At 39.3% G+C, this 6020-nt stretch overlaps 1 pseudogene; it reads left to right on the top strand.

The window, feature by feature from the left end:
- The first annotated feature begins 1670 nt into the window (after window positions 1–1670).
- On the top strand, window positions 1671–2232 carry LOC129670685 (40S ribosomal protein S8-like; annotated as a pseudogene).
- Window positions 2233–6020: the final 3788 nt, after the last annotated feature.

A 6020-nucleotide genomic window follows, 5' to 3' on the forward strand; every position in this document is an offset into this window, starting at 1 on the left:
ATGAACTGAAGAGCAATATAAGACCAGAAATCTGTTTACAGAGAGGTAGGATTGATGACTAAGTTTCAGTTAAAATTTTCTGCGTGCCAATAATCTATATAGTATTCACCTCAAGATTAGCAAATCTTCAAATTCTTCTGCACAGGTTAAAATTTTGCTGAGTCGGTCTCACTGTCAATAACGTCCATCAGTTACTCACTGTTTCGCAGGATTTCTCAGTGAGACCTCTTTATATTGAGTCAAGTAAAACATATTTTTATTCTGCACTTGGAAACACAATAAAAAGAACCTGTTCTGTAAATCCTCCTTCAGTTATCTCATCAGACAGGTTTAACATTTCTAAAAACAGAGCAATGACTTCCTCGCCTCTGCCCGTCACAAGGATGATGTCACCAGTCATCTTCCCACTGGCAGAATGAGGAGATCGTGTTCACTCGGCCTAATTTGTTTCTTTAGGATGTGACAGTTTGAACATCTCCCTCCAATGAGCCGCACCTTCTGCTTTGACCTTGCTAAAAGTGCTTTCTCTTCTTGTTGGCTGTTTCTTCTAGGCTCCCTTCAGGATTCCCTTCTCATTGCCCCTTTCCTTGTTGCTTTCATGGAGCAACTTCCTCCATCTCTACAGTCTTGTCCACTGACATCATCAGGACCTCAGTAATGCTTCGTTGGATTTAATGCCCAAAAGCTTGCACAATAGAAAAGGAATGGGGAGCCAGTGTATACATTGTCCCTGGGCAAGGAGGTAGTAAGTTCTCCATCTTTTCGATATTTGTCACCTAGAAAGAGAATGGGGGAGGGGAGAGAGGAGAAACTATAGTCAGGATGTAAGATATGAAAGAAGAATTAAATAAATAAATAAATTTCAAAAAAAATGTAAAACTTGGCTCCTGGAGCACATCATTAAAGAAAGATATCTTTAAAATAGAGCATGTCGTGATAGTAAAGTTTTGCAGTTGATGTTAAATTCTGCACAGGAAGAAAGCACACAAACCATTCTCCAGGGTGAATATTTTGTAATCTCTGACATTTGCAAATGACTTTTGCAGGATTTTTCTCCTACCCTAAGTATGTCCTTATGTACAGAATAGAATTTGAAACCAGACATCTCCATCCTGTCATCATACAGGCATCTTGAGTTCAACATAGTCAACACTGAGACATAAGGACTCAGGAAAATCTGGTTTCTCCTCTCCCAGCAATCTGCTTCGGGACACACTTGAAATCTCTCATGTCATCATTACCCTCATTTCCATGTCTATGATAAGGTTCAAAGATAATAGTAGAGCTAAATTCAGATCTCTGAATGACTTGTATGAAATCAGGTCATTTCGGTGTGGATTGCCAAAGATGGTAACAATCATAGTATAGTTTCTGAAGGACAATAATAGGCTATGTCTACTGCATCAAACAGTGTGGTAAGACACTTACATAAGTTAACACAAGGAATCCACACAACCAAATAAGCACTATCATTATCCCCAGTTGTAGAGGAAGAAACCCAGGACTAAACAGACCATGAAATAATCTAGGCAATAAACTGATGGAGATAGGAGCCAATTGAGATATGACTAACCGCGGAGCATTGTAAACAGTGCCTGGCATCCTTCTAACCTGTGCCAGGTTGTGGATGTTGAAACTGATGTTGAGCTCTTTCCCGCCAGCGCCTAACGATGGGCATCTCTGGACACAACTGCCACAAGCGACTCAAGACCGGGGTAAGAGAAAGCCCTACCACAAGAAGCGGTAGTATGAGCTGAGACCCCCTGCTGCCAACATGAACATTGGCCCTCGTCACATAAACACAGTCCGATTTCGAGGAGGCAGTAAGAAGTACCATGCCCTGAGATTGGATATGGGGAACTTTTCCTGGGTCTCTGAGGGTTGTACTCGCAAAACGAGGATCACCGATGTTGTCTACAACGAATCCAATAACGAGGTTGCCCGCAACAAGATGCTGGCGAAGAACTGCGATTTGCTTATTTACAGCACACGGAACCAACAGTGGTGCGGTCCCACTACGCACTGCCCCTGGGCCGCAAGAAGGGGACCAAGCTGATTCCTGAAGAGGAAAAGATTTTAAACAAAAGAAGATCAAAGAAAATTCAGAAGACATATGATGAGAGAAAAAATAATGCCAAAATCAGCAGTCACCTGCAAGAGCAGTTCCAGCAGGGCAAGTTTCTTGCCTCTATTGCCTCATGACCAGGCCAGAGTGGCCGAGCGAATACCTGATGTTTAGATCCAGGCGGGTAGGTTACTCTGTGTCTACAGAAATTTGTGCAATTCTGCGCCAAGCATCCTCACCACTTCTCCTGTGAAGGACTACAGTCAGACTTTACCTATCAACGATCTCAGTACACGACAAGGATGGCCACTACTTTGTTAATTTGTACAGAGTAGAATAGTATGTATAGTTTGCGGTGTGTGCAATGAGAATCAGGAGATCTTGGCCAAACTGTCAGTTAGAGAAAGTGAATTAAAAACAAGAATTGAGACCTACTGAGCAACATGGTGATCATACTCAATATTGTAATATGTAATACTCCAAGTGTACTAAAAGAAAAATTTTAATGTTCTTACCATAAAAATGAGTGCCTAAGATAATTAATTAATTAATTGGCTTGCTTAATTATTGTATTATATATACAAAAACATCACATCGTACTTTGAAATATATAGTTTTTATTTGAGAACTGATTCTTATAATTATTGTGGGAAAGAAGGTCAAGTCCTATTTCTTGAAGTTCTAAGGATGATACAGTCTGAAGCCTGCCTACATAACTGCAGAGCTTCTCCTCACAGCCATGTTGAGAAAGACCCATTGAGGATTAAAATGAACACAGGTGGAAACAAGCATGACAGGTGAAAAAGAAAAGAGATCTCAGATAATATTACTTGACTCCACCTTTTTGGCCAAGCTGTGTATAAGAAAACCCTGTAATTTTCACTTGAGGCACTACATGTTTGATATTTCAACTAATCCAAACTGGAATTCTGTGCCTTGCAGCTGAGAAGCGCAAACTAGCTGTTTGGCAGTGTGCATCTTGTGGACTGGCATTTTTTATTACTGTACAGTGTGTCAGTCATAGACCACCAAGTATTGCTAATGGGCCATGTCTCTATTGAAAGCATTATAGGATGTATTTCTTGAAGTGAGTTTCATGCCAGATGACCACACACTATTCCCCAGATTGTTTGCTGTGTGAAACTATGTGGGTGGGAAGGGGGGCAGATATAGAGCAGAGATTGGAGATAATTATTGCTTCATAATGTAAGAACAATTTAAATTGTTCAACCTTTCTACTAAGTTCTACCAGCATATCCAGCTTAATATACAAGACAAGAGCAACACCAATGAGCAATTCACAGAAGACTATAGTTTGCTCTCTCTTATAAGAGAGAGGTTTATATATATTTTAAAAAAAGAAGAAGAAGAAAAGTAAGGCACAAAACTAGTCACAAAAATTCAATCTCCTCCCCCACCCTTGAAATACATTAGATTTACACTCCTTGCCTGACTTATGATTCATGTGATTCGTTATGACTAATGGGGTTGTGAACATAAGGGATGTTTTCACTTAGGGACCAGAATATGAAACAGCAGGTGTCAAGTTGTCTAGAACGCTCTTCAGAAGGATTCTGGAGGAGGGCAATATAGAGTACCTACCCACCAGCAAGAGGTCAGGGCTCTGAGCAAGATAGAAACCCAAGTTGTTTGGGGGCTGCCTGCTACTAAGGATTCCATAGTCAGTCCTGACAGAAATGAAATGTGGGAACTCTTATCAGCCTACTCTGATGATGAGAATTCAAGTTACACACGTACATACTTTTAGCAGCAGGATAAATTGGGCAAAGCATTTTGGAGAATATTTTGGCAGAATATCCTTAGACCATTATTAAATTGTTTATTTTTCTCTTGGCAATAGAATCCAGACAAAAGCGATGAAGAAATAGAAAAAAGAAATGTCAACACTGACAACTAAAATATCCATTTTCTAAGAAATGTGGTAGCAAAAGTGTTTAATGAAATCACAGTGTGCTATAGATTAAGAGAACTCCATTCCAAGTTCAGGTCAGGTCCTTAATGATTCCAACCTCCGTCTCATATTGGTTGCCATTGTTTAGCCTTACAAAGCTTCAGTTTTAGAAATTGGTCCTATGGGCTTGGACTCCAGCTCAGTTAGTCAAATGCTTGCCTAGCATAACAAAGCCACCAAAAAATGAAGCACATATAAATTGAGACTACATATAAATGAGATTACAAGTAGCACATACTAGTAGCACATACAAGTAGCACATACTTGTAATCTCAGCCCAGAATGGGTGAAGGCAAAAAGACCAGTTCAAAGTCATCCTTGGTTCAATAATTTGTTCAAGACCAGCCTGGGTATGTGACATCTATTTCAATTTTTTATTATTATTATTATTAAATTAAAGGGGCTGGAGGTATAGCTCAGTGGTTTGGGATGATTGCCACACTTCCAAAGTACCCAAATTCTCTCATCTTCCTATAACTCCAATCCCAGAGGGCCCAATGCCCTCTTTTGACTTCTGTGGGCAACTAATATGCAGACACCCCATAGACAGATATTCATATACACAATTTTAAAAAATAAATACAAATCTTTAAATAATTAATTAAATTAATGATACACAAAAATTTCGATGGGCCATAATATTACCAAAATTCATTGAATGGAGTAAACAATAATATTGGCCATTAGTATAACCTTAGTGGTCAGAATGCATTGTGTTATCTCCCTTGCCCAAACTGACATGCTGTATGATAATGTATGTAATGTTTTATTTATTGATATATTATTATTATATATAATATTAATGTTACTATAATAATTTTAATTTTTTTCATTATGGAATAGAGCAGAATTTTCTGAAGGTATTTTCAAATGAAGTATCCCCGTTTTCATGTTCAAACTTGGGAGTGGACAAAGTATACATGTCACCTTTATTACTTACAAAGGAGAGAGGACTATGACCTGGACACTGCACACAATGAGCTGGTTATGCCCATCACACCATGCAACTAGGAAATGCTTGTTCATTGTGATAACCAGGAAGCTGCTAGCCTCCCGTATGGCAGGGCAGGGTCTTTCTTAAATGGCAAAGAACAGGTGTTACTACACCTTCTTTGCTGACAGATTCCAGAAAAGGAGAGGGAAGGGTTTCATTGATTATACTTAGCGTTTTCACACTCAAAATGAAGTAGCTTTCTCCTCCCAAGAAAAGATGGGCACAGGAGTGCAGGGTGTAGCAGGGGACCTACAGTGAGACTAGTATTCGAGTCCCTTATCAATGACATCTCAGTCCTGGAAGTCTCAGTGCTCACGAAAACACCCGGAAGGGTTGAGTTTCTCCCAAAACTGTAGCATGGTTTGGGAAAGTACGTAGTTTCTCATTCACAAAGATAAATCTAGAACCTTAAAAGATGTCTGTGATAATAAAGGCATGATTCTTTACTACCAACTTCAGAAACAGCTTTCTTTTCTCCCCAACCCCGTGCAGGGCTCTCACCATCTCCAAGCTTTCCACACTAATTTATTTTCCATTTTCTTCAATTCCAGTTTCTCAATGTCTTTCCATGCCCTTTCTCCAGAACTGAACATTTGATTTTTAAACATATTCCCTAGATTTCTGGGATAACCACATGAAGCCAATTAGGGCTGTATGCTCAAAATAATCCCCAGCTGTTCACCTAGATTAGACAATCCTTCCAGAATGAGTCCACAACCCCATCCTGAAGGTGATATAATGCCAGCTCATATTTACACACTTCCCTTGATCTGTGTCTTTCTTGAAAGCTCCAATTGTCTTTCATTTTAGACATGCTCTCTCAAGACACAGTTTGCTCTGTCAACTCTCTGCTAATAATAGCCTTGCTAGCTACCTCTAAACCCATTCAGAAAAAAAAAAAAAAATGAAAAGAGTATTATGTTGCCTTTCTTCTTTGAAATCTTTTTAAATTGTAACAACTGGTTTAGTTGCCTCATTCTCATCTTCAA

This window comes from Psammomys obesus, unplaced genomic scaffold (genome assembly GCF_907164565.1).
Source record: "Psammomys obesus unplaced genomic scaffold, mPsaObe1.curated_primary_1811, whole genome shotgun sequence".
Taxonomy (NCBI): Eukaryota; Metazoa; Chordata; class Mammalia; order Rodentia; family Muridae; genus Psammomys; species Psammomys obesus.